Here is a 24097-nt window from a genome sequence, read left to right as displayed (position 1 = left end):
TTCTCAGTCCTGGGATATCCCTTCAGGGCAGGATTTTGGGCAGAGGCTTTGCCTCTCTTCTGCCACAGACAGTCACCGCAGCGCCCCCCACCCTCTTTGCCCACACATCCTCTCACAGAGCATGGCTCTACCTTCAAGCTGACACCCCTTGTAGCAGGCTTATCGGAAATTAGCTTTTTCTTCAACATTTCGTCCAGCTAGCAGGGGCAGGTGGTCGTTTCACAGTGCGCTCCGGAAGCTGAGACCACACACAACCACACAAACACAACCACACAAAAAACACACAAACACAACCACACCCGCACCCACAACCACATTCAACCACACATACAAACCCACACACAACAAACACACACACAACTACACTGAAAACCAAACCGTCAGTGCACACTTTCACCACGCACAGACACCATCACTCATCAGTACACACTTTCACCACACACAAACACCAACAGCCATCAGTGCACGCTTTCACCGGACACAGACACCACCAGCCGTCAGTGCACCCTTCCACCTGGCACACACCAACAGACATAGTACACACTTTCACCAGGCACACACACATCATGAGCCATCAGTGCACACTTTCACCACGTACGCACACACCACCAGCCATCACTGCACGCTTTCACCAGGCATACGCACGCCACCAGCTGTCCGTGCACAATTTCACCATTCACACACACACCACCAGACGTCAGTGCACGCTTTCACCAGCCACAAATACACCACCAAATGTCAGTGCACGCTTTCACCAGGCAAACACCACCAGCCGTCAGTACACGCTTTCAAAAGGTACACACACCACGAGCCGTCAATACACGCTTTCACCAGATACACTCCACCAGTTGTCAGTGCACGCCCTCACTCTATCTATCTATCTATCTATCTATCTATCTATCTATCTATCTATCTATCTATCTATCTATCTATCTATCTATCTATCTATCTATCTATCTATCTATCTATCTATCTATGTATCTATCTATCTATCTATCACCCTCACTCTATCTATTGAACTATCTATCGTCCTCACTCTATCTATCTATCACCCTCACTCTATCTATCGCCCTCACTCTATCTATCGCACTCACTCTATCGCACTCACTCTATCTATCGCACTCTATCTATCTATCGCCCTAACTCTATCTATCTATTGCCCTCACTCTATCTAACTATCGCCCTCTATCTATCTATCTATCTATCTATCTATCTATCTATCTATCTATCTATCTATCTATCTATCTATCTATCTATCTATCTATCTATCTATCTATCTATCTATCTATCTATCTATCTATCTATCTATCTATCTATCTATCTATCTATCTATCTATGTATCTATCTATCTATCTATCACCCTCACTCTATCTATTGAACTATCTATCGTCCTCACTCTATCTATCTATCACCCTCACTCTATCTATCGCCCTCACTCTATCTATCGCACTCACTCTATCGCACTCACTCTATCTATCGCACTCTATCTATCTATCGCCCTAACTCTATCTATCTATTGCCCTCACTCTATCTAACTATCGCCCTCTATCTATCTATCTATCTATCTATCTATCTATCTATCTATCTATCTATCTATCTATCTATCTATCTATCTATCTATCTATCTATCTATCTATCTATCTATCTATCTATCTATCTATCTATCTATCTATCTATCTATCTATCGCCCTAACTCTATCTGTCGCCCTCACTCTATCTATCGCTCTATCTTTCGCCCTCACTCTATCTATCTATCTATCTATCTATCTATCTATCTATCTATCTATCTATCTATCTATCTATCTATCTATCTATCTATCTATCTATCTATCTATCTATCTATCTATCTATCTATCTATCTATCTATCTATCTATCTATCTATCTATCTATCTATCTACCTATCTATCTCCCTCACTCTATCTATCACCCTCACTCTATCTATCGCTCTATCTTTTGCCCTCACTCACTCTATCTATCTATCTATCTATCTATCTATCTATCTATCTATCTATCTATCTATCTATCTATCTATCTATCTATCTATCTATCTATCTATCTATCTATCTATCTATCTATCTATCTATCTATCTATCTATCTATCTATCTATCACCCTCCCTCTATCTATCTATCGCCCTCCCTCGATCTATCTATCGCCCTCCCTTTATCTATCTATCGCCCTCACTCTATCGATCACATCATCACAGCATCACTCAGCACCAACATAGCATCACTCAGGGGCACCACAACATCACTATGCTCTACTACAGCATCACTGAACGCCACAGCATCACTCGTCGCCACCACAGCATCACTCAGCGCCACCACAGCATCAATTTGTACAACCATTCAACAACAACTAGTTCAAATATGTTCTCTCAATGTTTCAAGCTTTATTACAAACTAGCAGCCCGTCCCGACGTTGTCCGGGTATGAATTGCTGCTTGCCAGTAGTATATTGTTTTGTATTATTTCGTTTTGATAGCATTTCTTATCTGTGACAGGCCTGTGAAATGCTCCGATTCACAGTGCACTGCTGATGCACTTAAGAGTGCACGTTCAGATGTGTGTGAACTCGAGTTTCCCTACTTTATTTTTCGTTGCAATATTATATAGCGCGAATTCGACAACATGGCATTAGCACAATTTACATTACAGAAGAACACATTCATTTGTGGTAGGCACGGGGAGACAAAGCGATTTGCCTGGAATCACAGGATTTTGAGCTGATGCCGACATTCGAACGTAGCTCCCCAGCTCTAAAGTTGGTGGGAGGTGTGTCTAAATAAGTATGTCGGTGTTGGCCATCAATGAGAGAGACCTGTGCATTTTTCAAATGGCTGGTGAAAAAATATGAGTATGTTGCTGGAGATGTGGGCCGCCGTGCCACCAATGTACTTACCGGGGGAGGGTAAACACCCATTATTCCGCAACTTTCTCTCCGAATACCATCATTCCGCATACTTTCATTACGAAAGTACCATGACTCCGCAATGCCATTATAACAGATGGCATTACATTTTATATGCTTTTACCACGCATACATTTACAACGAAATTCGTTGTAAATGCATGCATGGTAAAAGCATGTTTTTTTAAAATGTTTGGATAAGGTAAGTATGGGTATAGGGGTGTATGCTTTGGGGTACTGAGGTATATGTTTTGGGGTGTTTGGGTATTTTAAGGGTTCAGATATAGTTTTGGGTTATGGGGTACACGGGTAGTTTTAGGGTTTAGGGATAGGTATGGGTTTTGGGGTACAGAGGTATTTTTAGGGTTTAGGGCTAGGTTTGGGTTTTGGGGTATAGTGGTATTTTTAGGGTTCAGGGGTAGGTTTGGGTTTTGGGGTACAAGGGTATTTTAAGGGTTCAGGGCTAGGTTTGGGTTTTGGGGTACAGGGGTATTTTAGGGTTCAGGGGTAGGTTTGGGCCGCCGTGCCACCAATGTACTTACCGGGGAACAGTGGTATTTTTAGGGTTCAGGGCTAGGTTTGGGTTTTGATGTACAGGGGTATTTTTAGGGTTCAGGGATAGGTTTGGGTTTTGAGGTACAGGCGTATTTATAGGGTTCAGGGCTAGTTTGGGGTTTTTGGGTACAGGGGTATTTTTAGGGTTTAGGGATAGGTTGGGGTTTTGGGGTACAGGGTATATTTATAGGGTTAAGATGGGTTAGTGTTTAAGGGTGTTGGGGTATTTTAATGAGTAAGGGTGGTTTATGATTATGGGGTGCAGGGGTATTTAAATGGAGCAGGGTGGGATTAGCACACGATATGAGACATGGCATGAAGGGCTGAACGTACCACACGCCCCCAGCGTTTGTCACGCCCCCAGCACACGCCCACAGCACAACGCAGACATGCTCACAAGGGACTACTTTGCTGAAGTGCCCACCTTTCAAATGTATATGGTGGGCGTCTGCATAGCCTATGTCCTTCTGCTGCAACTGCCCTTTCCAACGCTGTATTGGGTGTTGTGATTGGTGCTGTGGTTCCTGAGATTACCCGTCTCAAAGGTTTGGGCTCTCTCTTTATTATATTAGTATGGATGTCACAAAAAGATGTTAATATTTCACTTTTGTTCTTGTATTTTCGTCACAATAAAATACACTGAACATAATCTTCACAAAAGTTATTTACAAATGTTTAAGCTATTGACATTATAAATTACAATAACTTTTAAGTATTGATTATTTTAAAGAAATAAAAGCCATCAAGACAATGAATGAGGCCTAAAAAAGTGTCACTACAATGGTTAACTAGTAATCATCTGAAGCCAAATGCACAAAAAACAGAATTCCTTTTAATATCACCTCCAAAGAACGCCATTTGAAGGAATGGACCAATCTGATCACAGCGCTAAACTGCCCCCCTACCCTAGTTGACTCGGCTAAATCACTGGGAATAACACTGGATAAGAACCTAGACATGAAAGCCCACATCAATGCAATGGCGAAAAGTGCCCGGTTTCACCTGAACTATAGCAGAAAAATGAAACAACTCATCACTCCGGCGGACCTCAAACTGGCAGTTCAGCCCTTAGTTATTTCAAGGATTGAATATGGATGTACAACACTAGCAGGTCTACCAAAAATGTCTACAGCACCACTAAAAGCCTATCTCAATGCGGCCGCAAGACTCGTTACTGGGTCTAGAAAATATGACCATACCACCCCACACTTGAAAGCATTAAACTGGCTACCATACGAAGCCAGAATACAATTTAAGATGGCCTGTATTACCCACCAAGCGCTCCACTACAAAACACCAAGGTATTTAGCCCAGAAAAGATATCAGGGGGGAGCAGACCAGCTAGGAGTGCCAGGAAGATGTTGCTGAAACCACCCATCTTTCAGATGAAGAAAACGTATGCCAGAGCGTTCTCCGGAGCAGCCCCCAGAATCTGGAACTCACTTCCTCCAATCATTAGAAAAATTCCAAACACGGCAACATTCAAGAGGGATGTGAAGATCTTCCTAATGAACAAATTCCTCTCTTAAACAAGACTTTCCTCAGTACTACTCTGGGTCCTTGATGTAGAACTTAATGGAAATACAAATCGGGACCATTTGGAGAGGATTAGAGGTACACCTCTGTACACTAAACAGATCCTAAATGTGTTTTTGTTGAATCTGCTAAGAAATACATACATCGGAATCTAACATGTATTAACACTACTATACCTTTTGTTTTCTAACTGTAACACATGTAACTGTGAAGCGCTCTGATACCCTTGGGTAACGTTCGCGCTATACAAAACTCTATAAATAGAAATAAAAAAAAAAAAAAAAAAATATGTAATATCAATACATCTAAGTCATGTAAATACAACACATATTGCATTACAAATGCTATAGGTGTCACATTTGCGAAAGTTATAACTATTGGCCTTGTAAATGACACAGCTATTCATTTTGCTATTTTCAAAACCAACACTTAAATAAAAAAATTGTCATTTACAATACCAATAGCTCAAACTTTCCTAATGGGAGACCTATTGCGTTGCAAATGCTTGTTTAGCTATCCGTCGTTACCTCGGGCCCCGCAAGAGCTGGCGGAGGAGGTAACGCGCCCGGAGGTCGAGCAGATTTAAATATTAAAAGGAACAATGCGAGTAGGCGGATACTATTGGAGCTTCTACAACGCGTCACTAGGACTACAAAGTGACGTATTAATGGTGGAACCTGTAGTTCCTCTGGTGAATGGATCCTTTTAGCGCTTCTACACCACGTCACTAGAACTACAAAGTAACGTATTAATGGTGGAACCTGTAGTTCCTTTGGGGGGATTTGGACGTAAATAAACACCTGCTTCTTACTAAACTTCAACTTCAATTCCCTGAAGATGAAACATAAAATGTCAGTCCCCCTTCAAGTGTGTGCACTGGCCTAGTCGACATGTTAGTTACAAACTGCACGTGGACTCTACAATAGCAGGTTGGAGTTACCGTTTTCAGTGCTACTCACAGGTGTTGCACAACCAGTGCTGCAGGCCCCGGCACACATAGTGCAATTTACTAGCGGCTAGCAAGTAAATCAAATATCCAATCATGGAAACACTAATCCATAACACAATTTACACAGAGAGCTTATGCACTTTAGCACTGATTAGCAGTGGTAAAGTGCCCAGAGTCCTAAAACCAACACACACAGGTCAGGGAAAAATAGGAGGAAAAAGCAAAAAGTTTGAGGATAACCCTGCAAAAATAGCCATTTCCAACGGAGAGGCAATAAAAAGTTTGAGAAAAGATCAATAATTGTAATACATAATCAGACAAAGGGGGGAACGTAGTGGTACTCTCGAGGGAAATATACATTGAAGAGGGTATTAAACAACTGAGTGATGTTGACAGATACGAGTTGAGCAATAGAGTGAAATATGAGGTATCTATCAAAATGTGCCAAATACAATTGAGTGAGTGGAGGGAAAAAGGCCTGCTTAAATGGGAGGAACACAACTTCTTGGCCTGTAAGTTCCCTAAACTACCTGCCTTATACTTATTACCCAAAATTCACAAAGACAGCTCTAAACCCCCTGTTGTATGGTGTTTTAGATTCCGATTGAATTTTCCAGTTTCATGCCCTTATATAGGTTCAATTTGCGTTGCCCTTACATAGGCATAGAAATCAAGCCCTTATTTAGGCATTGCCCATGCTGCCCAAATACAGGCATGGCTATTTCCATCCGTTCATCTAAGTCACAACGATTTCTTGGAATACCAGACTCTTAAGCCGTTAGGGACTTCCCCTTGCTTGATTATTGATTTCCCCAAGAACTCAGTTATTTTACAATGAACATCTATTCCTTAGGGGTTCATTCATGACGTTCATATGCCCGACTTTACGTCAAAGCTGGCATTCCTAAACACCTTCAAGGTATAAATATACCTTCACTTGCTATGGCAAAGCACGGTGCGGTTCGGTACAGTTCGATGAACTACTTGCATGACGCAGCTTGCTACAGCAAGTGCCGAAGGAAGCCAACTCTCCAGCTGACTCACTGATCAGAAGCTGTCCTCCTCTGCTGAGATTTTAGCTCCAGTGTTTCTGACTCCCCTTGTGTGGTGTTGGGAAATCGAGTCAGAGACAGAGATACCAAACCTCCTTCATTCTAAGGTATGGAGCTGATTAGAACCTAGAGAAACCTTGGGCAATTCTTGGCAAAAACTAAACCTATGCTAAAGACCATACTTACTTCTTCCCTCGTACTAGACTTAGGTTAGGTACGTTGGGGTAGGCGTATTTTAGAAGCACCAGTTGAGTATTTAGCTTGTGTTATTTATGTATGTATTTTTATACGGCTTAGAAACCATATAATGCTATTACAGTATTATTTTATATTACTGTTTACTCTGTACGCATTATACTTTGCATTCCGTCAAACGAGTGTACAGTTCACCTCTCTTCTATGAGAAAGAAGACTGTTCAATGAACCCTTTTTATTGAAACACCTGTCTCTCTATTTTCTCTGCAAACCTGAAGAAACAGTTATCTATTGTTTCCATGACTCTGAAGATATTTGTTCCATTCCTAGGGAAGCAAAGTTGTCATGTTTATGCAGTTGTCAGAAACTAATCCTTTCTTGTGTATTCGAGAAAGTTTCTAGTAACCTCTGAGTTAGCTGGCACTCACAATTAAGTTTAGTATATTCGATAGAGACACACTGACCTCAGTCCTATGTCACATCTATAGGATATATTATTCCAATGCGCAGAGCCTATTGGGAATATAGGAACTACAGTACACCCCGGGAAGACCTATTGTCTCCTCAAGAGGAAGTTGGTTAGAGAACATATCTAGGTATGTTGTTTTTTCCTATTGTCGCTGGTGCAAGGTCTCCCATCTTTTGCTAAAGATGCAGGAGACTTTCTAATGAGGTTCAATAACATTAAATGGAAGGAGGAGTATTTACTTTTGTGATTTGACGTCAATCGTCTCTATACATGTATTCCGCATGCACTAGGATTGACAGCCTGCCGTCATTTTCTAAGAAACAGATTATTATCATACAGAGATGCTTATCTATATGATGTACACATGTCTTACACATACCTTTTTCACATTCAATATCAGAATCTACAGGCAGTTACTTGGTTCAGCGATGGGGACCTGCTTTTCTCCCAGCTTTGCAGGTATCTAATAATAATAATAATAATAAAGCGTTTTATAAAGCGCATGGCTGCACAACTGTGTATCCCCGCGCTAATTGCTGACAAAACTCCCTACGGCCCACCGGAACAGAGTACAGACAAAATTAATGGGGGAAGAGATGAGTTTTTAGTTTAGCTCTGAAAAGGGTTTCTGACGGTTCCATTCTCAGATGAACTGGGAGGGCATTCCAGTGTTTTGCTCCAAGGAATCGAAAGGAGCGGCCACCCAGTTTTGCTCTATAGATCCGGGGAAGTTTAAATTGTGACATACCCGAGGATCTAAGGTTTCTGGTAGGGCGATGGATAGTAAGAAGATTTCTCTAATAGGTAGGTCCTTTGTTGTGTGCAATTTTATGGGCATAGCAGAGACTCTTGAATCTAATTCTTTCTCTGACTGGGAGCCAATGTAGCTTAGACAAGGCCGCTGTGGCGGATGTTCTTTTTGGTAAACCCAGTACCATGCGGGCGGCAGCATTTTGAATGCACTGAAGCTGGTGCAGTTTGCCCCCTCTTCTAGGCCCCTGTTCTTTTACTGTTATGTTCTCCAGCTCTCTTCTTTGGTCTGGAGCTCAAAGCGCCGGGACACTTCTCGGAGTAGCCGTTGCGCTATAAAAGTCCCATTTTAACATAACATTAACATAACATAACAGTTGTTTTTGGTTCACACCTAATAGGAGAACATTTCCGTAATCCAGGTGAGGTGTTATTAGTGCATGCACTAGAGTTTTCCTTGCTTCAATGGGAATAAGATCGATAGTTTTCCGCAAGATTTTTAACGTGCCCATACATTTGCCTATTGTTTTATTGACTTGTGATTTTCCTGACAAATCCGAGTCAATCATTATCCCTAGATTTTTGACTTTTTCGACTGGGTGGGGGCACTCACCCAGTGTAGTAGGCCACCAAGCCTGGGACCATATTGAGGTTTTGTTCCCTACCACTAGCACCTCCGTTTTGTCACCATTTAAACAGAGGCAGTTATTGTCCATCCAGGTGGCGACCGCAGCCATGCAGCTAGAGAAATTGGTGGAAAATTTCTCGCTATCTGGAGTGAGCTTGAACATGAGCTGGGTGTCGTCAGCATAGCTGACAATGCCCACCCCAAAGTTCTCTACGACTCGAGCTAGGGGTTCCATATAGATGTTGAACAAGGTAGGGCTCAAACTAGAGCCCTGTGGAACCCCATAGCTGACGTCGCGAGAAGATGACTTGAAGGGTGGGCAATGTATCTGGAATGATCTTTTGGAGAGGAAAGATTTAAACCAGGCAAGAGCATGATCCCTCACTCCAATGTCCGATAGTCGGGACAGCAGAGTGTCATGTAGCACAGTATCGAAAGCTGCACTTAAGTCTAGCATGACAAGTGCAGCTGTCTCCCCCTCATCTACCATCTTGCGAATACACTCCGTGGAGTAAAGAACCGCCGACTCCGTGGAGTATCCAGGTCTGAAACCTGATTGTGTGGAATGAAGTATGTTTCCTTCTTCTAGAAAAGCCATTAGTTGTTTGTTGACTATTTTTTCTATAATTTTAGCGCATTGTGGCAAGAGGGAGATGGGTCTGAGATTTTGATATTGGGTAACCGGAATATTAGGTTTTTTTTTGAGAGGGATAACTTGTGCTGTCTTCCAAGCCTCTGGAACATAGCATTCTTGGAAGGACAGGGTGATCAAGTGTCTAATTTGATCAATAAGAACGTTGTTCATGATGTCTTTACTTTTTGCTAAAGGGCGCACATCATTAGGGGATCCTGAATGGATACCATTGATAATGCTGACCAAATTTTCTTTGTCGGGAGTAGTAAAGCAGGTAAGAGTGCTCTTTTGGGTAAGGTGTGGTTCATTTCCTTCTATAACAGATTTTGAGAAAGTGGCATGTATTCTCTCAACTTTATTGACAAAGAAATCAGCTATCTGTTCGCATATGTCATCAGAATATGTGTCCTGCATGTCTAAGGTGGTGGTATCTGTAAATTCCTTGTAAATGCTAAACAGTTCTTTCATGGGATTGGTTGCCTCTTTAATTCTTGTCTGGTAGAAGGAACTTTTTTCCTCTCTAACCATTTTCTGGTATGATTTTAACTCCAGTTTATATAATTCCTTAAGTTCAGGAGAATAGTTTTTCCTCCACTTGCGTTCTGTCGCTTTACAGTGTGATTTCGCAAGTTTTAATTTTTCCGTGTACCAAGGTTCAGATTTGGTTCTTCTGACTGGGGGTTTGGAAGTCCACGGTGCAATTGTATCTAGTGCCTTACTCAGCCATGTTTCATAATTATTCCAAGTATCTTGTAAGGAATGTCCTATAGGCGGGGTGTGTTTCTGTAATTCGCTGATCATGCGTTCAGGGGTGTAGTTTTTCCAATTTCGTCGTTTTGTAAACAAAGGTTTGTTGGGGGCTGGCTTACTCATGTTAATGGGGATATTAAAAGTAATTAGGTGGTGGTCGGACCATATAATTGGTATTGGGGGGGACATTTCAATGCCCTCCCAGGTAGCAAAAACTGGGTCAAGAAGGTGTCCCTGTTGATGCGTGGGGGAGGTTGATAGTAATGTTACTCCTATCGCGTGTAAAGCAGTCCTAAGTACTTGAGCTTCTTTAGCGTTGTTATCTTCAAAATGAAGGTTCAAATCACCTAAAATCATGAAGTGATTGTGTTTTATGGCTAATTGAGTAGCTGATTCTATAAGCTGATTGCAGAAAGGAGTTGCATTTCCAGGGGGACGATATATAAGGAGACCAGTAACTGTCATCAATGGAGTCATTTTTATAGAGAAAGTCCCACATTCACTATTAGTATTACCTTGGCTGGTGGGAAGAGCAGGTGGTGACAATCTAGATCAATTTACCCAAAAGATCATAATGTGGGTCAGATACATAGATTATTTTTTTTGTATCTGGAATGGCAATGAGAATGAGGCCAACCAGTTTGTTAACACACTGAACAACAATACATTGAATCTTAAATTCACAAGCCTAATTGCAAAAGAGAAGATTGAATGTTTAGACCTTTTGCTAACTGTAAAGGGGAACAAGTTGGACAGCTACCTGTATCGCAAAGAGACAGCGGGCAACAGCCTACTGCACACCCGTTGTTGTCACCCAGAGAGTTTAATTCAGAGTATCCCCTTGTGTGAATTACTTTGAGCGAAACTGAAGTGTAGCTCAGAGGAGGGCTTTAGAATGGAAGAAATACAAAAGACTATAATGTTTTTGCAGAGAGGGTATAACTCTTCCATGATTAAGAAAGCCAGTCAGGAATTTGACAAACGTACAAGAGCAGAGTTACTGACACCCAGATGTACCCACAGTGACTAGTCAAATCAAAAGATCAGGTTCATTACCTCATTTCAAGGTCAGGTCAGACAAGCAAGAAAGGGGTTGGGAAAGTTTTGGCAAGTACTGAGAACCGACAAGGATCTATCCAGTTGTGTCGAAGAATATCCACAAGTCTCATTCAGAAAGGCTAAATCGTTAAAAGACACTATGTGTAGAGCTATTACTACACCAGTAGCGAAGGCAACAGGCATACAAGGATTCTATATCTGCGGCAGTTGCAAATCATGGAAATTCAGCAGAAATTGCAAAGAAATAAGATTATCATCTGATTGTAAACCATATAGAATCAGCAAACACATGTCCTGTAACACAGATCATGTGGTATATGCTCTAAAATGTCCTTGCTACAAATACTATATTGGCAGCATGTTCCACAAAACAAAGAAGCGCATTCTTGAGCATCTCCATGCCATTAAACATGGCATAGACACACACCCTATTGCCAGGCATTTTAAGACACATCATAACCAAAACAGTAGCTTCCTTTCATTCTGTGTACTGGATACCATTTTGACCCAAGAACGAGGGGCAACAGGGGTCAAGATTTAATGCGTCTTGAATCAAAATTGATAATTCCATACCACACATTGACCACTAAAGGTCCCAATGGGGATGAAGAATTGTCAGTCCACTTTTGGATGAGTCAGTTCACCAAAGAATGTTGTGTCTTGAAACTGCTAAACTAAACTGTTGTTTTAAATATTTTAAGACACCAGTTATTGAATCAATCGCTATGTTTTAATTTCACTTTTGTTTTTCTGTTTTTCTATCTACTTTTGTTGTATGGATTAATACTTTTACGTGACCATTAACTGCATTGTTCATGCTTTTACAGATTCCTGTAAATTGGGCGATGAGTGGAAGGCACTGGAGCTACTAACATCTACCTGACACAAGGGATACCCCTTTGACGAATGGTATACCAGTAATGATAGTTGGCAAAGCCCACTTGGGCTGTATTTACCCGGACGATATGTGAATGGTTTTGGTGGACTAGCTGACCAGTCAGACACATTAAATAGTTTGTGGTGAAGGCCACTGGGGCAGTACTGATTTGGACACATTGAGATCCAATTTATTTCTTATTTGACGGAGGAGCTGTTTGGTGATACTAGCGATGGGTGGATCACCATAAAAATGCTCACTAGGGCGGTTAAGATATTTTGATTTTCCATAATGATCACCGTTTACGGCGGGGTTAGGGGTTTTTACATGGATCTTTGTACACCCTGTTTCGAAGTTTAACCCACGTACTATAAGTACATTTCATTTTCTGTCTTTAAGATAAATGGACAATAAAGCTAGTCCAAAACTTTATTTAGTTGCCGGCAATGGACAGGTTGTTCACCACGAGTCGCATAATTGTACACAATCATACATTTTCGCACTTGTTACCCGTTATGACATTTGTAGTTGCTATGTCAGCATTTAAAAATTTTCAGTGATTAGAAACTGAATAATGAAATATTTACTGATTGACTAAACTCGATGGAAATTGGAAGTATGTTCATCATGTCTATTATGAAAGGTCATATGTTTATTTAAATCTTGTGTGTCACTGCAACAAAGTTACTCGTGAACAAGGAGTGTTGGCTCCAAAACGCGTTGAGTTGTTGCCATACCATTAAAATCACCACTTTCGCAATATTGGGAGTCCACAGCATGCTGTTTCTGTGATGAGTGAGCAGCGCTGTTTGGATTGATTGAGATTCACCACCCCGTCGCTGAATGCCATTGCTGGAGGCTCGGGTAAGAGCAAACTTTTGCTGTGGGATATATATACGCACGCACTTGCTAATTATGTGTCAAGACTTCCAGCTGTGATCAAGGCTCCGGCCGAAACGTTAGTATTTGGAAGAATGCTGCGCTGCTAACTGCCTGATTAAAAACCTCTTTCTCCAGCAGTGGGCCTCACTCTTTGTGTTACACTTGTCGGTGTCTTTGATGGGTTACTCCGAGCCCATTCTCCGTGAGGCCGCCTTGAAGGGTCGGGGGCTCCAGATTCGGAGAATCGCTTTGTTGCATATATATATATATATATATATATATATGAGGTACGTGGCGCTCCTTAGACAACTCACAGCATTCAGCCGATCTGAAGACACAGGAACCAGCAAGACCAGTAGTTTGGTGCAAATATTTTTATTTTAGTATTTTAGCCCGCACCAGTCCGCCATGACGCGTTTCGGCTAGAGATAGCCTTGATCACATGACAACGTCACGAGGGCTGATCACCCTTTTAAAGTGCAATGTGCCATCACATGGGTTAGAAACAGAAAAAATACTATCAATGTTTCTAACCTTTCCACAACTAATAATTGCGGCATGAATGCCTATATATTATATATGTTACACAATAAAAAACAGCATAATCTCGCGTTATTATTGGATACACTGTAAAACTCTGCACATTATTAGAGTACAAAAAATACATGTCTAAATACAATTACACACTCAGGCACAGGTAATATAAACTTTTAAAATATGATATAAAAGTTAAAAGCTCATAAATAGTTATATACATATAAAATATAACTAAAATATTATTAATTCATATATCTACACATTTGATCCTTGTATATATTGTCACGGATCAAACCTAAAGTGCAATGATGCCCCAGTGGGCAAGTCCCATAGCCTGAGATATATACTCGGTATTGTGCAAAATTGGCTTAATGTGCAACATAGGTGATGGCATAAAAAGTGCTACCAAGTGCATGATAATCAATTAAAAATCAACATTGAAAAATTGTATCAGTAGGTCATGGAGGGAAAAAGGGAATAAAGTGTATCAGTGCAGAATAGAAAATCCACAGTTTCTAATAAGAATGCAATAACTAGAGATGCAGTTACTTTACTTAAACAACTCAACTAACATTATCATAAATGGCACATTTAACAGGTCTTGCATTTTAAAGAACAGAATCATAGATAGGTGTGGCAATCCTCCCCTGTGTTAAGACCAGACGGTACCTTAGAATCTAAAAGGATTATATAGCGAGTCTCCAGTTTTCTTAAAAGTGACTCTCTATCACCGCCTCTCCTTTGGGGAGGAACACAGTCTATCGCAAAATATTTCAGTAAAGACGCATCCTTTCCATGGTTACTCTCGAAGTGCCTGGCTACTGGGTAAGCTTGATCTGCGTGAGTAATCGCTCGCAGATGTTGAAGTATGCGCTTATGTACTTGTGGCCTAGTACTGCCAACATATCTTAAGCCGCATGGGCACTCCAAGACATATACAACAAATTCTGACTTGCAATTTAGTTGTTGTTGGATTTTTATTGGAAAGGGTGAGAGAGGAGTGGATACCTCAGTCTTACTGATGCCATGCTTACAAGCTTTGCAGCTTGAGCATCTTTTAAAGCCTTTACTGTCACTTAGCCATGTGCCAGAAACCACTTCAGGACTGCTTGATACTAGACTATCTTTCATGGAGTGGGCTTTGCGATAGGTGATGCTAGGATTTCTGCTAATAAGTGGTCCTATTACAGGATCACAGGAAACTAAAGACCAGTTATCCTTGATTATTTTATGGATACATTTATGTTGTTTATTGTAAGCCATAATCAGTCTGGTCTCACTGTTGATGTTGTCAGTTACAGAATCAGTTTGCGCCTTTCCTGAGCCCAGGAGTGCAATTCTATCCATCCTATTAGCTCTAATAGTGGCTTTATCTATTGTATCTGTTTTATAGCCCCGCTCAACAAATCTGGCCTTGCATGCTAATTGTGCCAGTCGGCATTCATCCTCGCTGCTACAAATTCGTCTGATACGCAGCATCTCCCCATAAGGGATGCTACGTATCAGGTGTGCTGGGTGATGACTTCCAGCATGTAGCAGTGTGTTTCCTGCCGTTGGTTTGCGGAATAGTCTAGTATGCAATTTTTTGTCACAAACATATAGTTCCACATCTAGGAAAACAATGGATTCTTTGCTCACAGTATTAGTGAATTGTATGTTCAGGTTGTTGTTATTCAATTCCTCTATAAACAAAGTTACCTCTGACTCAGATCCATCCCATATGAAGACCAGGTCATCTATGTACCTTAACCAAAGTTTAACTTTGGTGTTCATGACGGTGGCATATTGCTTCCTCAGGACCTGCTCCTCCCAGTACCCCATGTGAAGACAGGCGTAACTGGGAGAGAAGCAGGCCCCCATTGCCACTCCCCTGGTCTGGATAAACAGCTGACTAGCAAAAAGAAAGATGTTGTTCTCAAGACATATATTGATCATATCTAGCAACATTTTAGAGTGATCATGGAAACACTGATTACGTTTTTCCAAGAAATGCTGCACAGCCCTCAAACCATCAATGTGAAATATGCTGGTATACAGCGAGGTTACATCCATTGATACAAGGATATAATTGGGGCTCCAAATAAAGTCTTGAATCTTACTCAACAAGTCACTGGTATCAAGAAGAAAAGACGGTAGGCCCTTCACATGTTCCTGGAGGAAGAAGTCAATATACCTGCTCATATTTTCCAGTAGACTGTTGCAAGCAGATATTATGGGCCTGCCAGGGGGTTTGTGTATGCTTTTGTGTACCTTAGGGATGAAATATATCACCGGGGTCACCGGATGGTCTTTTTTCAGGAACTTATATTCATCCATTGTGATGAGGCCCTTGCTTCTCCAAGCGGATAATTTGAGGTAAATATCGTTCCTCGAATTAGATGCCTCTTGCATGGAGATACGACGATAACACTCCTTGTCGTTGAGTTGTTTGTGGGCTTCCTCTAGGTACATTTTACGTGGCCAAAGGACCACGTTACCCCCTTTGTCTGATTGTCTAATCACCAGGTTCTTGTTGGCTTTCAATTTTTTGATTAACATATGGTATTCCTTGTCTCTGTGGTCATATCGTTTGGTTTGGTTTGCAGTTCTGATTTGTAGTTCCTTGAGTTGTGAGACAACACGATCATGGAAGATATCTATATTATCCTTAAGCATCAGAGGGCAAAATTTCGATTTTAATTTGAAATTGGTTGCACAAGATGTGGGCAATGGTTCGCCCCCCAGTGCCTCTTGACTCTCGGTATTGATACCAAATTCAACTTGATGCAGTTCCAAAAGTTCTTGCGTTAAGGCTGCACCCAACACGGTAGTATCAGCCTCACTACCAGTTAGATCGGTGGTAGGTAGTACAGTCACCTCACTGATATTTGCAAGCTTCCCGCTGGAGCTAGTCCGGGATGCGAAGTGTTTTCGCCTTGAAGGGTCGGGGGCTCCAGATTCGGAGAATCGCTTTGTTGCATATATATATATATATATATATATATATATATATATATATATATATATATATATATATATATATATATATATATATATTCATTTATTTTTTCACTGAAAAAAACAAAGGTTTCAGGGACGTTATAGTTAGGCTGACATTTCACTTGTACAAAACCTGTGAAATTCAGCCATTACAGTGAACTACAACTTGCCCTCTCGCAATGCACAGCTGATGACGTCACATATTACATCACTCATGCCATGGTCAGTGACATCACTGACGACATCTCAAATTACATCACTGATGACATCATCCAGTGACTGTGAGTGTTTCTACAAAGTTCAAGAATGTTTCCATTTATATATGCCAAGGTGCATTGAGGAATGGGTGTATGAGTGTCTGTATGGATGATTCAGTGGGTGCATGACTGACTGCATAGGTGAGTGATTATACATATCTCAGTGAATGTATGGGCAAGTTACTAATGTGTGTAAATATCTGTCAGTTGGTGTGTAAGTGACTGCATGGGTTGGTGAGTAGCTACATTAGTGTCTATATGGGTTATTGAATGGTTGTCTGAATACCTGTATGGGTGTCTGAGTGTCTGTGTGGGTGGGTGAGGGGGTGTGTGACTCTCTGCATGGATGTGTGAGTGGGTGATTCACTGGGTGTATGGGTAGATGAGTGCTTCTGTGAGGGGCTGAATTGGTAAGTGAGCATGCGTATGGCTGTGTCGGTGAGTGAATGGATGCTTCAGTGATATATGGGTGAGTAACGGCATATGTGAAAGGCAGTATATGTGAGTGTTGGAGTATATAAGTGACTGTATGTGTTAGTGAGTGATTGTGACAGTGGCTGTATGGATGAGTGTGTGCTTGTGTCATTGATTGTATAAGAGAGTAAGTATGTGTTAGTACCTGTATGAAGAAGCGAGGTGGTGTGTGTATAACTGTATAGTTGAGTAAGTGGCAGTGTGATTGACTCTTTGGGTGAGTGACTATTTTATTTATTTATTTATTTATGATATTTGTAGAGCGCGAACAAATGCCCTAGGGCATCTCGGCGCTATGGACGAAGCAGAGTGAGGAGATGAGGGAAAGGGGGACTATTGGTTGAACAACCAGGTCTTTATTTTTTTCCTGAAAGTGGTCAAGGTAGGAGATGACCTGATGTCGGGATCAAGGGAGTTCCAGAGTTTGGCTGTTGATACAGTGAATCTGTGATCGCCCCATGATACCGTTCTGGTTCGCGGCACCGTCATGAGAGATGCATTCATAATAGATCGTAACGATCATTCGGGGACATGAAACGCCAGAGGATTCAAAATAAATCGAGGGCCTTGTTTATGTGGGGCTTTATAGGCAATGCAGAGGGCTTTGAATTTTATCCTATTTTTCACTGCTAGCCAGTGGTAACCTTTGATAGTTTGGGCGATGGGTTGGAATTTTGGGGTACCTGAAAGCATTCTGGCCGCTGCATTTTGTATGGACTGTAGCTTTTTGATGACATTGTGTTGGGCGTTGACAAGAAGTCCATTACAATAGCCTACAGAAGACATCACAAAAGCGGTGACCAGGGTTTTGCCAGAATTGGGGGGAAGAAAAGGGAGTATCTTTTTTATGGATTTGAGTTTAAAGAAGGATGAGGACATGATAGAATTAACATGGGCGGAGAAAGTAAGTTTGCCGTCAATGAGTACTCCCAGGTTTTTTACTTTAGTGACTGGGAGGGGAGGGGGGCCTAAGTCGGAGGGCCACCAGGAGTCAGGCCAGGTGGGGTGAGCTTGCCAAATGTCATGATCTCCATTTTGTTGAAGTTTAGTTTTAGACAGTTTGCGGTCATCCAAAAGTTGATGGCTAGCATGCCATGTTGGAAATTAGCAGCAATTTTATCTCCATTATCCTTGATGGCGAGGACCAGTTTGGTGTCGTCTGCATAGGATGTTAGGCTCATCCCCCAGTCCCTAATGACCTTGGCCAAGTCTGTTACGTAGGGCTGAGGGATGAGCCTTGAGGGACACCACAGGGTAGCATCATTTGTTTGGATTGTAAGATTCCCAGCTGGACAGTTAGGGTGCGGTGGGCCAAAAAGGATACCAGGAGATCTTTTGCTTTAGCTTGAATGCCTATAGCGTTGACACGGTCGATCAAGATGTTGTGATCGGCCGTGTCAAAGGCCGCAGTAAGGTCCAGCAGGATGAGCACAGCCGCCCCTCCTTGGTCAAGGGCAGTTCTTATCTCATCAATGGCTTTGCTGAGGGCGGTTTCGGTGCTATGATGTTTCCGAAAACCAAACTGGGTGTCATCAAGGAGGGAATGATCTTCAGTATATTGAGAGATTTGGTTATTCATCAATTTTTCTGCAATTTCTGCAAATGGCAAGCTAGCTATGGGACGGTAGTTGTTGGTGTTGTCAGCGTCGAGATGGTTTTTTGTAACAGGGGTTTGAGGAGGGTGTCTGTCCAGATTGCAGGGTAAATCCCGGTATTGAACATGGCATTGAACATGTTAGTAAGTTGAGGTGCTATGATGTGAGAAATTGGGATGAGAATGGCCGGTGGACAAGGGTCCTTGGCTGAGCCTGATTTGATGGCATTCATGGCATTAGCAACAAGGGTGGGATTAGTGTTGTGAAACTGCAAAAAAGTTGGGTGGGTCTTCGTAGTAGGAATGGGAGGGGAATCTTTGTTAATATTGTCGGAAAAATTGGTGTATATGTTATTTACTTTATCAAAAAGAATGTAGCTAGGTTATTGCAAAAAGCTTGGGAAGGTTTGGGGGTCGATTGAGGGGGTAGGTGTGACAATTTAGATACAACCTGGTAGAGTTGCTTATTGGAGTTTTTGGCTTGCTCAATTTGGGAGGAGAAATAGCTGCTTTTTGCATGCAGAATTAAGGATTTGTAGTGAGTGAGTTCTTTTTTGTATATTTTCTTTTCTTCATTGGAGTAAGTCTTTCTCCAGTGCCTTTCTTTGTTCCTGCATAATTGTTTCTGCTGCCTAAGGGCTTCATTAAACCAGGGTGCTGAGGCGGCACTCCGATTTTTGGAGGTGGATTTAGTGGGGACTAGTTTATTCATGGCTGTGGTGAGCCATTTAGAGTACTCTCTGGCAGCTATATTGGGGTTGTGTGAGAGATCTGTCATCAGAGAGGGTAACAGTTCTCTGAGTTGCCGGTTGTCCAGGTTTTTCCCTGATCTAAAGGTTTGTGAGGGGCGAGTGTTGTAGCTGGGGTGAGAGAGTGAGTCAGATACAATTGTGAACATTACCGCGTGGTGATCTGACCGTCCTAGAGGGAGGACCTTTGTAATGTTTATATTTTTATCGTTGGTGAATAGACCATCTAGAGTATACCCGGCTTTGTGAGTACTACCCACAACCAGTTGAGTGAGGCTGAGGGATTCTAGATCAAATAGGAGGTTTTTTGTATCGTTGTTTGCAAGATTTTCTAAAGGAAAATTGAAGTCACCTAGGATGGTGGTGGAGTTGTCAGTGGCCAGGGACTCCATCATTTCGGTGAAGGTGGTTAGGAATTGTGTTTTGCTGCCTGGTAGTCTGTATAGGAGGACACCTTTGAAACGTTGGGACGGACCTAAGGCTATGGAGAATTGCAGTGCCTCGCAGGTAGATAGTGGGACTGGGCTGGTGGATGTTTTTAGTTGGCTTCGGTAAATAATGAGCTGTTGTTGTAATACTTTATTCGATAACAGAGTATCATAAAAGTAAATACAAATTCATCACAGTAGGTAATATTAGATAAAAACAAGTTATAGGATATAAAAGCGAAAAAACAGGTTTAAGAACCAATTAAAATACACATCAATAGTAAAAACAGGTCAAGTCTAGTTTGTTTAAAAAATATGTTAATTAATAAAATACTAGTTAATATAATGGCACAATTATACCACTTTATGTCCTACCCCATTCTCAGTTGAACACGCTTTGTACGTATTTGCCATGCTTTCCCCAGAAATTTTGCAACTCCGCAAATTACCATCATGGATGTGGTATCTGTTGTTAAAGTGCGGAGGGCCACTGAATAATGACTTGTTCCCAGCTCTCTACTAACTGGTCTTAACCATCTTCTTCTAGGGCCCCTGTACGCCTTACAGGCAAAAAAGTAGTGAGCAAGGGTCTCAGTGGGATTTGCACACCCCGGGCAGGTAACTTGATGGTAAGAGGATCCTCTCCAGCTTCTAGTAAAGGCATTCAAGGGTAGAGTTCCATATCTCAATTTTAAGAACAATGTTCTGTCTCTCGGATTACTGATGAAATCTAGAAAAGGTTCTAGCTTCCTCTCAGGCTTATGGTCCAAGAACTGGTCAGTTAAGAGGCCCCCCTTTGAATTTGGTGGTATTTATTTATTGGTAAATAATGGCAATTCCGCCCCCTGTTTTTAACTTTCTGTCCTGCCTGAGAATGTTATAACCCTCTGGGGTGGCTACCAGGAGGTCAGGTTCTGAAGAGAGGTTGGTCCAGGTTTCAGTTACAAACAGTAGGTCAAGTTTGTTGGAGATGATGAATTCTGCAATTTCGTCTTTGTGTTTACTTAGGGATCGTGCATTGATAAGTGCGGCTGGGATTATGGTGTTTATTTGTTTATTGATTGTTGTAGTAGGGGGTAGAGAGCATGCTCGTACTCATAATGGGGCTCCCATTTTGTAGTGGCAACATGGGCAGGTGTTGTGATAATAAAGAGGGTCGTAGAGGTTAAAACTGAAGTCTGGACATTTGGTCTGTGAGCGTAGATTAAGGAGGGCCAGGCAACTGTATCTAAAAGTGCAAGCTGATGTGGAAGGCTTAAGATCTGTGGCCCTAGGCGCGGTCCAAGCGGGGACGGGCGCAGACGGGTTGCCTTTGGCGCGCCTCCGCTGCGCTTGCGCTTGCTCTCCACCCTAAGTAGTGTGGGGCCGTCGAGAGACTGGATCGCTGCTTGCGGCAACCGCCGGAAGTGAGGATGTGAGTGTCTGCTCCCGGTGTTGCCCTTCGAAACAAACGGCACAAGCCGGGTCGGAACGGGGCCTCGGGGCACAGAATGGCAAGAGGATTCTAGAGATCAGGTTTTTACCACAACAGTACAGTTTTTAAAAATAGAGTGCGGGTGAAAGTTTAAAAATGCTTTTAACAGCGAAAGCGGCACCTCTTACATCAGGCTGCCCGCGTCCACTGAGCTCGTCCTGTCTCTCCGCCCTATGTAGTCTGGGGCCGTCGAGAGACTGGAGCACTGCTTGCGGCATCTGCTGGAAGTGAGGATGTGGGTGTCTGCTCCCGGTGTAGCCCTCCGAAACAAACGGCACAAGCCGGGTCGGAACGGGGCCTCGGGCCACAGAATGGGAAGAGGATTCTAGATATCAGGTTTTTACCACAACAGTACAGTTTTTAAAAATAGAGTGCAAGTGAAAGTTTAAAAATGCTTTTAACAGCGAAAGCGGCACCTCTTACATCAGGCTGCCCGCATCCACTGAGTTCGTCCTGTCTCTCCGCCCTAAGTAGTCTGGGGCCGTCGAGAGACTGGAGCGCTGCTTGCGGCATCCGCTGGAAGGGAGGATGTGGGTGTCTGCTCCTGGTGTAGCCCTCCGAAACAAACGGCACGAGCCGGGTCGGAAGGGGGTCTCGGGGCACAGAATGGCAAGAGGATTCTAGAGATCAGGTTTTTACCACAACAGTACAGTTTTTAAAAATAGAGTGCGAGTGAAAGTTTAAAAATGCTTTTAACAGCGAAAGCGGCACCTCTTACATCAGGCTGCCCACGTCCACCGGGCGCGACTAGGTATGTCAGTCGCTCTAAGGGTGAGTGGTGGTGTGTGAGTGTCGGTATGGGTATATACGTGTTTATATCAGTGGCTGTATTGGTAAGTGACTGTGGCTGTATTGATAAGTGACTGTGTGTATGAGTGGCTGTATGGGTGAGTGAGTGGGTATGTATTAACTGGTATTGGTGTCTATGGTTTCTAGAATGGTAGTCTGAAATTTGGAATGGGTGTATGAAAGGTTATATTGGGGTGTTAGTAGGTGCATAAGAGAATATGTGGATGATGTCATCAGTGATGTCATTTGAGATGTCATCAGTGATGTCATGGGTGATGTCACTGACCATGTCATGAGTGATGTAATATGTGACGTCATCAGCAGTGCATTGTGGGGTTGCGAGTTATAGTTAGCTCAGCTAACTATAACAGCTGAATTTCACAGGTTTTGTACAACTGAAATGTCAGCCTAACTATAACGTCCCTGAAACCTGTGTTTTTTTTCAGTGAATGTCTACGGTTTTTAAATGCTAATTCCTAACTATAACGTCCCTGTGATCTTTGTCTTTTTCAGTGAATTTCTAAGTTTTTTTTATCTAGCAGTCACGTTTGCAGAGTGGTGGAAAAAAGGGGCTGGGTCTCCAACCAGCTCTCAAGAATTCTGCTGCGTAGGACTTACAGGGGCTACCAGGAGGGCTACTTGGTCACCAAGGTCCCTCTGGAGTAAAGTGGACTTTACCCCCCAACCAGTAATGCACCAGGAGGCACTTTAGTAGAGTGGTGGAGAAAAAGGGCATGCCCTCTGAAGACCTCCTAGCAATCAGGAGGTAACAAGACGGGTAGTTGGCCCCAAGGACATCCTTGTGGGAGAACTACCCCTCCTGTTACCGCCAGTAAGTCCCACACAGCAGGATTGCTGAGTTCTAATAGCAGCAGACCATGCCCCCTTTCTCCACCACTCTGCAAACGCACCTCCTGGCGCACTCTTGCTTGGGGGATGAGGTCCCCTTTGCTGCCTAGGGTTCTTAGGTGCCAACTAGCCTACATGCTACTTCCAGTAAGCCCCACACAGTGGGACTGCTGAGAGGTGGTCGCAGGCCACACCCCCTTTCTCCACCACTCTGCAAACATGCCTCCTGGCATGCTCTTGGTTGGAGGATGAAGTCCCCTTGCCTTTTGAGGGCCTCTGGGGGCTAACCAGCCCTACTGTTACATCTAGTAAGCCCCACATAGCTGGATTGCAGAGAGGTGGTCAGATGCCACGCCCCTTTCTCCACCACTCTGCAAATGCGCCTCCTGGTGCACTGCTGCTTAGGGGATGAAGTCCACTTTAGTCCTGAGGACCTTAGGACATAAAGGGACCTCATATCCCCACCAGCAGTGTGCTGACAGGTGCGTCTGCAGAGTGGTGGGAAAAAGTGAATGGTCTCCGATCACCTCTCAGCAATCCCACTATGTGGGGCAACTAGCCCGCCTTACTGGAGTTAACAGGCGGGCTAGTTGGCCCCTAAGGAGCCTCAAGAGCTAAGGGGACTTCATACCCCAACCAAGAGCACACCAGGAGGATTTGTTTTGTAATTTAGGAAGGGGGGCTGTTTGGTCCCCCCTTCCCTTGATGCTTTTGGGCCCCGG

Source organism: Lissotriton vulgaris, chromosome 2_1 (genome assembly GCF_964263255.1).
Source record: "Lissotriton vulgaris chromosome 2_1, aLisVul1.2, whole genome shotgun sequence".
NCBI lineage: Eukaryota > Metazoa > Chordata > Amphibia > Caudata > Salamandridae > Lissotriton > Lissotriton vulgaris.
This window is presented reverse-complemented; position numbering follows the sequence as displayed.